At 36.3% G+C, this 13,241-nt stretch overlaps 1 pseudogene across 1 annotated transcript in view; it reads left to right on the top strand.

Moving 5' to 3' along the window:
- Positions 1-13,241, top strand: part of LOC311602023 (ras-related protein Rab-43-like) — a 163,359-nt pseudogene that overhangs the window by 18,055 nt on the left and 132,063 nt on the right. The gene's annotated exons all lie outside the window — the stretch shown is intronic.

Genomic DNA, 13,241 nt, shown 5'->3' with positions numbered 1-13,241 from the left:
ATGCTCAGACCTAAACTCCAGTTTTTTTCACAAACAATAAATGGTCTTAATATCTGAGTGAAAGAGGGATGGAGGGGTAACTGGAAGATACAAGTGAGGGGATAACAATCTAGATGTAATCTGAATAAATTATTTAAATAATTTAAAAAGTACTTAAAATATCTGAGCTGTCTATTAAGCCCCTAGATTTCCTATTTTTTAGATTCTTAGAGTTACATTTTTTTTAGTTTCTGCTTTTTATTTTGAGATAAGGTTTTTCTGTGTAGTCCTGGGTGTCTTTGAACTTGCTCTGTAGATCAGGCTAGTTTCTAATTCAGAGATCAATTTCAGCCTCTAGATTACTTCCCAACATTAAAAGTGCGAACCAACATGCACAGTTTTATTCCATTTTTTGGAGATATACTGTAGTGGGGGATTCCAGAGGGAGCAGTAGATGAGCTTTCTGTGATGAACCTAAGGGGAGAGACAACCATGAAGACCTTAGGAGGGGAAGACGGTGTTCTTGTGTTCTTGTTTACTCCGAGTCCTCAAGGAAATGTGATATATTGAAGATCTCTTTTGCATCATCTCAAACTAGGAATCTCTGCTGACTGTAACATTAAAGAAGTAGAAACATTGTCTTTACTACTCAACTGTTCTGTGCTTATTTTTCTTTTTAAAGCTTGAGTTTGTTGCTTATATTGTTTCTGTCCTAAAGATGAAGACACACAATGTTAGGAATGCAAACTCCAATTATGGGAATCGTTGAGATAATTTATCTTTGAGGGAGTAAAATTTCACTCTTATACCCAAGGGAAAAAAGCCAGAACTATTAAGTTACTAGGTTAAGAGAAGAGACTCAATTACATGAATGGTTCTTGCTATCCAGGTCAAAAGTGTAGATAAATGAGTCTTATTTTTCCTCTGGATCTTGTGCTCAAGGGGATATTTCATTACCTGGTGAAATAAATCCATCCCCTTTGGTGTAATACTGTGTGCTATAAATGAACAAGGAGAATTTAAGAGGAGTTGGAGTAAACTGAACCGAACAAAGCACATGGTAGAAAATAAGGGATCAAATCTAAGTAGCATTTCTGAGATGGGAAAGAAGCCACTGCCACAGACTTGTTTCTGTCTCCTTTTTCTTAGCAACAGGCTCAGGCATACAGTATATGAGAAGTGTTCCACTTCGTGTCCCATTTTGCTGAGATGTGCTGCTGATTGTATCCTATTCTTTGAACTTCTGGCTTACTGAGATGTGGTCCCAGACTTCAAATCTCTGTTCCCACCAGAAGTTGATGCTGTAGGTTTAATGTCAGCCTGGAGGTACCAGGTGGGACCAGAACACAAGATCCAATGGGCATTAGGATTCTGCAGGCAATGACTTCTGTAAGATCAGTGATAGGTCTGTGATGAACTAACTTTGCTGCCAGCAGGGAGAAGTTGTTTGTCATCACAGTTCCAGTGTCCAAGTACTGAATCTGTCATCCTGGGAGATCACTTGGAGGGGACTCAAATGAAGGAAGGAAGATAAGGAGAAAGATAATGGAGATGGGGGAGCAGATTCTAATAGTAGAGAGGTGAAGTTATGCTGAAGGTCTTCAGTGTTTTGATATATTAAGGATCTAGAGCAGCCATGCAGACATCCTTATCTTCACTAGCACTTTTGTAGCTACCTTCATATGTGTGCTTGCCCACCTGACCATTATTATCTTTGACAGATGCAGTTGCCTACTCCCTGGGATTGGTAGACAGCTCTGTGTGTACATGGGTCCAATTATTGTCATGGCATAAGTATTTGGAGGAGTCTTATGTCAGCTTTGGGCCCATTTTAGCTTTGGAACACTGTGGCCCTGTATGGACTTCCCAGTTTAAATGTGTGTCCTCCAAGGCAGCTACCTCTGTCTTAACTACAGGATTGGCATATATTGGCCAATGGACACACTCTTTTTTTTTTTTTTTGGACACACTCTTTTATCTTCTCCATTAGATGAAGGCAAAGGTACAGATATACCTTTGACCTCTGTTTGAGAGGTGCTGAAATTCACAAAAGAGAAAGGAAGAAGGCATTAGGTTCAATCTGGTTCCCCCAAGCTGTCACAAAGCTTCTAAAAGGAATCTGCCTTTCATTTTATAGTGCTCCAGGGAGAGGAAAATAGGGCAGAGAAAGAACTAAGACATGGTAATATGACGGTTCTTGTTAAAGAAGAGAAAGAAACTTGTAGCATTTCATGCTCCATTGAATTTAAATTCTTAACAGAATCCAAGCAGGAATATTCTTTGCATTCATTATTGATGTCATGGAAAAGGTTGACAGAAAAAAATGAATCTTTCAGTAAATGAGGAATAATTATAATTAATGTAGCTGATTTCATCAAGAAATAGTGGCAAGGAAAATAAGATTGGGATGTTGTAGTTTACCACTGAAAAACATTTCACTAACAAGATAACAGGTAAAATCAATGAAATACCACAGAAATACATAAATAGTATGGTACCTATTTTCTCTTAATTTTTTTATGTTACTGCCTAAAATGAGTATAAATATTTAATTTCTAATTTTCTTTCTCATTCTATGAATATTGAGAAAAACATGAATACAGCTGTATTCATCCAACATCCATTCATTCATCCAACATATTTGCATATCAGTTATGAAGAAAATTTTAACATATTTGTAAGTTTTATTCATAGAATTTTATGTCTTAAAAACTAAGTAAAAATACACACAGAAATGGCTGTTATATGATATGTTAATTATCTTGCTTGTCTTAGTCATTTTACAATGTATATGTACACAATCATCACTCTAAAATTTTTAAATGTACTCATTTTATTCATTAATTATACCCAAGTAAACCTCTGGAAAACAAATATAAATAACATGATACTTAAATATAGATTTATAACCATTTACAGTTATATAAAAATATAATATTCTATAGTGGGGCTGTGCTGCACTTCTTTGACTTGTTTGTGCACTGTTTGTTACAGTTTTTGAGTTTTGTACCGCACATCTACCTTCAAAACTCACCATGATGTGATGGTATTTTCCATTCTAATGAACTAGATTTCCCAAAGTACTATTGTACCTATACTTTTTAATTTTTTTCTCATACAATACATTCTAACCACAGACTACCCTCCCTCCACTCTTACCAGTTCTCTCCCTTGCTTTCCCTCTCCCCCAGATCTGTTTCTATTCAGAAATGATCAGGTTTCCCAAGGATATCAATTGAACATATCTGAACTGCAACCTCCCCTTCTTCCACTCTTCCTAGTCCTCTCCCCTGCTTCTCCTCGCCCCCAGATTCACTGCTCTCCATTTACATTCCAAAAAGAGCAGCCCTGTCAGTGATACCAAGCAAAGAGCATAACAAGCTGCAATAAGCCTAGGCATCTCCTTGCATATCAAGTCAGGGAAGGCAACCCAGCAGTACAGGGCTCCCAAGAGCAGAAAAAAAGATACAAAGATATCCCCACTTCTACAGTTAGGAATCTTATAAATCTCCAAACTAAACAAGTACAGTTTACATAAAGAAGACTAGAACAAACCCGTGCAGGGTCCATAATTGCCCCTTCAGTCTCTGTGAGCTTCTATGAGGCCTGCGTATTTGATTCTGTGGAATGAATTCTCTTGCTGTCCTGGCTTCCTCTGGCTCTCACAACCCTTCATCCTCCACTTCCATTGAGGCTCTCTGACTCTGCATAATGTTTGGTTACAGGCTTCTGCAGCTGTTCGATTAGCTTCCAGAGGAAGACTCCCTAATTGCGATTGGATTAGGTATCAATCTATGAGTATAGCAGGATATCATTAGGAGTCATTTCATTGACTTTCTTTTTGGTGACTAGTAATATTTGATTCTATCCTAGGTCTCTGGGTGCTGGATCCTGGCCATCCAGGCAGTGTGGCATGGACCTCAAGTTAGATCAGCCATTGGTTGGCCAGTCCTACAAGCTCTGATCCACCACTTTGCATCTTATCTTGAAGGCAGGACGAATCATAGGTTGATGGTTTTGTGGCTGGGTTGATATTCCAGTCCCAAGCCTGGAAACCTTGCATGGTTAAAGAAGATGGCTTGTTCAGATTCCATATCCTCCATTACTAGATATCCTTGCTGGGGACATCATCCAAGGTTCCATGAAGTTTTCATTACACTAGTTTTTCTTATTGCTCCCCAAATGCCTCCCCTGAATTTCAGCCAGTCTCGGCTCATACTCTCTCCTTCTGTCCCTCCTTCTCCTACCTGACCACTCCTGTTCCCATCCTAACTCACCTCCAGTTCACCTGCAAAATCTATTCTATTTCCCCTTCCCAGGGAGATGCATGCAACCATATTAGAGCCTTCCTTGTTACTTAGCTTCTCTCCTTTTGTGGATTGTAATATGATTATTCTTTACTTAACAGTTAATATCCACTTTTATGTGAGAACATTCCATGTTTGTCTTTCTGGGTTTTGGTATTACCTCTTTCAAGAGGATTTTTTTTTATAGTTTCATCCATTTGCCTTCAAATTTCATTTTGTCACCTTTTAAACATCAGAATAATAAGCAGTACCCCCATTGTGTAAATGTACCACATTTTCTTTTTCCATTTTTCTGTTGAGGGACATCTAAGGGTTTTCCCCCCAGTTTCTGACTAGTAAGGATAAAATTGCTATGAACATAGTTGAGCAACTATCCTTGTGTGGTACAACGGAGCATCTTTTGGGTATTAGACCCAAGGGTACATCTACGTCCTGAGGAAGATCAATTCACAATATTCTGAGGAAGTACCATATTGATTTCCATAGTGGCTGCACAAGTTTTCACTCCCACTAGCAACGGAGGAATGATCCCCTTGCTCCACATCCTTACCAGCATGAGCAGTCACCTATGCTTAGCCATTTAGACGTGTTATGATTTTCATTTCCATGATGGTTAAGGATGTTGAAAATTTCTTTAAATGTTTCTCAGCCATTAGAGATTTCTCTGTAGCAACCTCTATCCTACTTTAAAAATTGGATTATTTTGTTTGTTGATGTCTAGTTTCTTAAGTTCTTTGTATATGAGAACTGTTGTTAATGAAACTTCCTCCATTGTGTAGGCTCATGTTTTGTCCTATTGACAGTTTCACTTGCCTTACAGAAGCTTTTTGGTTTCATGAGGTCCCATTTGTTATTTCTTCATCATAATGACTGTGTCTTCTGTGTTCTGTTTACACGTTTGTCTACTGTGCCAATGTGCTCAAGGCTATCCATTACCTTCTTTTCCATCAGGTTCAGAGTGCATGGTTTTATGCTGAGGTCTTTGATCCACTTGGCATTGAATTTGGTTATGCACCATTTATTGAAGATGCTTGCTTTTTTCCAGTGTATAGTTCTGGCTTCTTTATCAAAATTAGGGTGTCCATAGGTTTGTGAATTTATGTCTGCATCTTTGCTTCAATGCCATCTATCAATGTGTCTGCTTTTTTTTTTTTTTTTTTACAAATATTATGCACAATACTGTGTAGGTTTTATTATTACAGTTCTGTAGTACAACTTGAATTCAGCATGGTGATACATCCACAAGTTCTTTTATTGCTCAGCATTTTTAAAGCTACCCTGAATTTTGATCTTTCCATATGAAATGGAGTATTGTCATTTCAAGTCTGTAAAGAACTGTCCTGGAATTTTGATGGTGATTGCATTGAATCTGTATAGCGCTTTTGGCATGCTGGCCATTTTGACTATGTTAATTCTACCAATGCAAGAACATGGGGGAATCTTTCCATCTTCTGATGTCTCCATTAATTTCTAATTTCGATGGCTTAAATCGTTTTGTCATACATGTTTTAAAGTTGCTTGGTTAGAATTATGCCAAAAATTTATATTGTTTGTGGCTATTGTGAAGTGTGTTGTTTCCTTGATTTCCTCCTCAGCCGCCACTATACTGAAGGTGATTATCAGCTGTAGGGGTACCCTAGTAGAATTTTTGGGGTCATTTATGTATACTATCATATCTTTGCAAATAATGATTCTTTGACGTCTTTCTTTCCAATTTGTAACCCGTTGATCTCCTTTAGTTGTCTTATTACATTAGTTAGGACTTCAACTACTATATTGAGTAGATAGGGAGAAAGCGTACAGCCTTGTCTTGTCTCTGAATTTAGTGGAATTGTTGTGAGTTTCTCTTGATTTAATTTGATGTTGGCTATAGACTTGTGAATTGTCTTTAGTTGCAAATTGTCTTTATTATGTTTAGGTATGTTCCCCTGTATTCCTAAACTTTCCAAAACATGTATCATTAAGGGATATTGAATTTTGTCAAAGGCATTTTTGACAACTAGTGAGATGATCGTGTGTGTGTGTCTTTCTCTGTATCTCTCTCTTGTTCTCTTTCTCTTCCTGTCTCTGTCTCTGTCACTCTGTCTCTCTCTCCTCTCTGTCTCTCTCTGTCTCTCTCTCCCTCACTCTCTCATGTTTGTCTGTAGATCTCTGCATCTGTTCTCATCTACTGCAGGAGGAAGTCTCTCTGATGATGACTGAATAAGGCACTGATGTATGAGTATAGCAGAGTATCATTAGGAGTCATTTTTTTAGACCAGTAGTATTTGGTTTAATCCTAGATCTCTGTACTATTTAGTCTCTGGTTCTTGGTCACCCAAGCAGTGTTAAATATGTTTTCCATCTCGTGGAGTGGGCCTTAAGTCAAACCAGACATTGTTTGGCTACTATCAGCAGTTTTGTGCCACCATTTTCCTAGCATATCTTCCAGACAGGACAGACTGTAGATCAAAGGTTTTTGTGGTTAGGTTGGTGTTTGTGTTCTCTTTTTATAGCCTGAAGAGTACCTTGCCACACCAGAGATACTATAATATAGTGGTGAAAGATGGATATAGGCTCCAGCTTGTTCATGTTCAATGAGTTGTGCTTATTTTGTCTCCTTAGAGTCACTGTCTCTTTGTGGGTCCCACAATATGGAGAGTAGGGACTACTTTGGGCATGGATTCTGGCCACTGAATTTTGATCACTTTCCCCTGGCAGAGTGGCCTTGGAGGAAGAGGTTACAGGTAGTACAGATGAGACTTGATAGGCTGAGGTCAGATGTTAGAGGAGGATACCAAGTGCTGGAAATGAGATGGGCAGCTGGTTCTAGAAGAAAGAAAAGGTGAGGTGTGGATTTGCTGACAGCCTACTTTTGGACTGGGGGAAGTGACCTTTGGGTTAGTAGGAATTTCCTGCTATAGTTGGCACTTAGGATAAAGCAACCGGTTAGAGGAGGATCTGCGGGAGCCGCAGGAGATGGGAACTGTGGAGTTGGGGATGAGACTGGGGAATGGGGTCTGGGGGAACAGAAGAAGAAAAGCTTGTTTTGAATTTTGGGGGGGGGTGTTAATTATGCTCATTGTTCTTTGAGCTTCCAATACTTAAGGTTTAATGAAAGTAATGGGACATGATTTCCAGTCATTACTACTTTAAATATCTCTTCTTTTCTTTTCTGTTACTCTCTTCTTATGATATTTCTGTTATTGATATTTTAAACTTTTATAATTATCCCAGAACATTTGAATGTCATGTTCCTTTTATTTTCCAGTTGTGTTTTGTTTGACTTTCTGGTTTGGAAACTCCAACATATGCTCTAATTCTAATGCATTTTTCTTAGCTTGCTCAACCTTTTTAAAAATTTGTTACAGTGTCCAGTGGTTTGAATGAGAAATGGCCCCCATAGACTCAGAGATTTGAACACTGGATCCCTAGTGCTGATGCACGTGGAGGTGTAGGAGGCAAAGCTTTGCTGAAGGACTACATCACTGGGGGCAGGCTTTGAGATTGCATAGCCTTGTCACACTTTGTTCTGAGTCCTACTTGAGGTTAAAGACGTCTTACTTGAGGTTAAAGACGTGATCTCTCAGCTTTCTGATATTGCCAACATACCTTCCATTTCCTCCTATCACCCCCATTTCATGATGAATACATCTTTCTGGAAATGTCAATATGAACCAAAATAAAATCTTCTTGCTTAAGTTGCTGTAGGTAATGGTATTTTATCATAGAACTATAGCAAATTCTAACATTTATTTTAGATTTTTCTTATCGTTTTCAGGTTCTTTTTTCATCTTGCACATCTATGTTATGGATAAAGCTATCTGTTATGGTCTTAATACTTAATGTGATTTTTAAAAATAAACTTTGCTTGATAATTCCAATATCTTTCACTTACTGTATGTGGTTCTGATACATGTTTTATCTTTCTAAGCTGGTTTTTCCTTTCTAATAATTACTTATAGTCAGATATAGTCACATAAACCAGTATTACAGAGGCTGAAACAGAACAGCCATGAATATATTAGATCAGTCTGCCTCAGAAATAATAATGGCTTATACTTTTCTCTTGATATTTAGCCATGGTGTACTAGGAAAAGGTAACTATTCTGTATAGATTTTGAACAATGTATTTGAAAAATATAGGCAGAAAGCAATATATTTTACACTCTTAGCAAGCTGTTTTCTGTGCTCAGAACTTTAGAGGTTCTCCCTATTCCTCTTCTTTGCTAGGATAGAAGAGGATGGCTTGAAAGACTTAAAATTGGATATTTTTTACTTAGGATCTGGTAAGACTCTAATAATGCAAACATTTGGTAACTTTTCTTGATCAATCCTTGTTTAGATTAATTAACTGTAGTGTGCTTATTAAAAGTAATTTCTCCCTTTGGTAAGCGTGATAAACACACACACACACACACACACACACACACACACACACACACACACACACACACACCCTATGTTTACTGTGAATATTTGGATAAGATCCTGGAGTTAAAACTCATAAAAATGTACTCCTTTCCCAACTACATCTCCTTGGATTTTTTTAAGTGTCTAATTGGTTCACACCTAGCCTCTCATAATTCATCACTTTTCGTTTCAGTTTTTATACTCTGACTCTTGGTTTCCCTAGAGGATTCTCCTCTTGTGTTTCTGAACCAAGAGGTCATGATTCTCTGAATTTACTTGTCTATTTTTGACAGTTTTCATGTCAGTGAATTGGCCTATGACCCCGGTTCCCTGATAGGTCCCAGAGGAGTTCTTGATTTTTCAGCCTTTCAGCTTGTTATTTTTTGTTAGGATAGAATATCAATTTTCAAGGTCCTCATGAAAGCCAGAAATTAAAGTTTTTACTAAATTATTCAGGCCCAGTTTTAGGTCAGTTTGTAACTTTTCATTGTTAATTACATTTCTTTCTGACCATTTCTTCCTTTACTCCTTACACTCGCACTGTTTGTCACTGTGATCATGTTTGGCATGAATTACAAATAATGAAATGAGTACTATATCGAGCCATTGCCTTTCAGAAGTAAATTGACAGCTAAATTTCAAGAAGCCAATATGGAATGCAGACATGTATTAATTATGATATGATATTCTTATAACATCATAACATGATTAGTGTTTTTTACACATTTCTGAAAAGAGTGTTGTAGAAAAAAGCAAAGAGAAACTGGGAGTTTGGGTAAAGAATTATTTAAGGATATAATGTTTGAATTTGGCCAAGTGAAAATCTTTCGCCATAAGTCTCATCACTACTTTAAAAAAATGGGAAAATATAAGCCAAGTTAGCCTAGACATAATATATATTTTTTGCTAGGGATGTTTCAGGAAAGAATCCTTATAATGCACATACATGCAAGAGACAAGAATCTCATTTCTTCAGGTTTACTTATGATGCCACATGATAAAATGATGCCTTATTTTGGTGCTTATTGCTCTACCATTACTGGTGCCTTTGTAGTAACAATGAAAGTCTTATCTGTGTTCCTGGAGACTTATCAACTTCCTTGCTCTTTTGGTTTACTAACAACTTAATTATGTTATAAATACACTTACTTTTCTTTACATTATCCTATATTCTTTCAACTTGAATGCATTTTGAAGCCATTTTCTTCATGTATAAAAATGACTAAAGAAAGGGTAATATTTCAAATTCTAATTTAAATAGAAATTATAATAGAATAGAAATTTTCTGTTTCTAACTGGATATCAATATTTTATATGTATGTCTTATTTTGGGATTATAAAAATATTATAGAGTATATAAACTAAATAACTAAAATTTATTTCTCATACTTCTGGAGGCTGGTAAGTTCAAAATAAAGGCCAGTTAGGATGAGAGCACACATTCTAGTTTTTTAGATAGTCATATTCTTAGTGTATCATTTTATAGCAAGGAGAGGGAAAGTGGGAGAAAGACATATGTTTTCTATATTCACATATAAGGGTATTCATCCTATGTGTAACAATTCTGACTTCATGACCTTATCACCTACAGAGGCCACACCCACATTCTGGTACAATCTGCCTGGTTGGTGGTTTAGACTTCAAATTATGACTTCTGATAGACACATTTAACCCATAGAAGACAGTCACCACGGGAGCTATTCCAGTTATACTACAAGTTTCAAACCGTAGGAATTTCTGCTATAAGGGATTAATGTAGAATGTTTATATATTTAACGGTTATTAGGTAAACATTATGTGGTATGACAGGCACAGAAGTACAGTTTATGTATAAATGAAAGCTAATTTAAAGTTCTGTCCTCTCAGCTCTCACAGTCTAGTGTGAAGTAAAACATTACATGTATATATTTTATTATTGCTGTTGTTCCATCATTGATGATTAGACATAAAAAAAATAAGAAAGAAATTATAGAAAAATAAAAGCTTTAAGGGTAATAAAATCACAGCAGCAAAATTATGTCAAATGGAGTTACCTTCAAAGCTCTATTTCAAATATATTTTTTATATAGAGAAAATCGAGGTTTTATGCTTCTGGGCATGTATCTGTCAGATTCCTGTAGTATTCTTGATGCTGCCCAAACTTTCATGTTTTACAACCTTTCTTAGCCCCTGAGAACACAAGGCTTCTCTGTTTCCTGGTGAACCTGCTGTCAGGAAAATTTTTGTTAAAATTTACCTTTTCTTTTACTTTGTGTTACAAACGCAGCACAGGTGTTGTAGAAATATCTTGACATTGACCACACTTACAAATAAATATACAAGAACTCACAGCTGAAAAAAAAAACCCTGAAAAGACTCTTATCTGTTAAGAATCAAGAAGTAAAGTTGTAAGCATTCTGTGGAGACTCTCTGTTACAAATTAAATATAGATTCTTAATATTTTGTCCTATTTTAAATCGCAGTTATATCATAGTTAACTAGAGGTAGGACCCTCAAGTCAGTTTATATTAGTATCTTGCTGTTCCTCATCAGTAACTCTGAGGTAATAATAATGTGAATAGAATATTATAACAAATAACTATCTAATTGGGCAGGAATTCATGCTTGCTATGTAAACCTAGTCAACTACCATAGACCTTAGAGAACCTGTTACTTTCATTTCCTAAATAAATATAATTTTAAATTTTATTATAAATACTTATCTATATAACCACAAATAAGTGCAGCTCTTATCTCTCATCAAAGAAGCTTATTTTTTTTAATAGATGAAAGCTGTTACAGAAATGTACAACTGGTCAAAATGCAGAGAACAGCTGACTGTGGGGTTCCTATTCCTAATGGGACATCTGAAAGTCCTACACATAAAGTTCAGGGAACATTGCAGAAGAGGAAACTGAAAGACAGAAAGATTCAAAGGTCCAGAATGCCTGCTGCTAGATAGTGTAGTCTCAACATTACTGGAATGCTGTACCCATCAAACTGCAACAATAGGTTGCCTGAGCAAGCCCTTCATAATGATATCAACATCAGCTGACATGCCAGTATAGATGGAAGAAATCTCTCTGTCTCTGTCTTTATCTGTCTCTGTTGCAAAACTGAGTAACCATGTACAAAATAATGTATTGGGGCCTTTGTCTTGCTCCATTCACAAAAATTAACCGTAAGATGGATCATAGGCTTAAGAAGAAAAACTGAAACTATAGAAATTCTAAGAGAAAACATAAAGAGAAAGCTGTTTGATGTTGACTTTGGCATTAATTTTGTGGATATGAAACCAGGCACAAAAACAAAAGTAGGCAAGTGGGACTACATCAAAGTGAAAACAGCAACAACAAAAATCTTTCTGTACAGTCAAAGAAAGAATTAGCAAAACAAAAGCCAATCTATGAAGTAGTGGAAATGTTTGCAAATAATATATTGGATAAAAGCTTAATGCAAAATAGGTAAGTAACTTATAAAATTCAATAGCAAAACAGAGAGGAATAAACCAAAACAATTTTCAAATGTCGCTATAGGAATTGGCAAAGGATCTGATAAACATTTTTTTCTGAATAAACATTTATCCAAAGAATATATAAAGCTAAAAAGTATATGTGAAGCTGCTCAACATTACTGATTCTTCTTCAGAGAAACGGAAATAAGATTTCTAATAAGACATCATTGCATACATTTTAGAATAGCTATTAGTGTAATTAAATAATGACTGTCTGAGAGGGTGTGGAGGATAGAAAATCCTTACACAGTATTGGTAGTAATGTCAGTTGTTAAGCAATTACAGAGAACAGGATGGTAGTAAATACTCAAAGGAAATTAAACCCTTATTTCAAAGACATTTGCAGACTCCCATGATTGTTGAAGCATTATTCACAATAGCCCAAAGAGGAAAGCATACTAAATGTCTCTCAAAGGATACATGGAAGTCTAACATGTCTCCTCCTAGCCATGGTGAATTGTTGCCAGAACTCTTCACTCAGATGTTGACATCTACAGATATTCAAGATCTTTTTTTTTTAACATAAAATGTCTTACTTTTTGCATATAACCTACACACATCCTCCTAAATGCTTAAAATGTCTCTGGATTGCTTATAATACCCAGTGTAAGCAGTTCTTGTATTTTACATGGAATAATAGCAAGAAAAAAAAACTGTACTGTTTAGGTCAGATATAATTTATTTTGTGATTATGAGTCTAGCAGACAACATTCTGGATGTAGCAAGGTGATCATGAGCCCTTATCCCTAATAGAGGAAATATTGACAGTGGATTGTTCCTAGATGAGAGACAAATCAGTTATTAAAAAAGGTTTACGTCTGGTAGGTTGCCCACACTCTAGAGGATAGTCTCCCATCCATAGACCTATGGGAAGCACAAATTAGACTGAGTGTATTAGTAAAAGAAATCAATGTAGGATACAGAGTTGGAGGAGGCTGAGGATGTGTGCAGGGGTTCAGAGAAGAGTTAGCAGAAATAGTATGAGGTGAATATATTCAAAATGCATTGTATGAAATTTTACAGGAATTAATACCAATTTTACTTAAAAAAGAATGTAGCCAACAGACTTT

This window comes from Acomys minous, assembly GCF_964271855.1.
Source record: "Acomys minous genome assembly, chromosome: 7".
Lineage (NCBI taxonomy): Eukaryota > Metazoa > Chordata > Mammalia > Rodentia > Muridae > Acomys > Acomys minous.
Note: the sequence above shows the minus strand (reverse complement) of the source record. Positions and strands in the feature narration are given on the sequence as shown.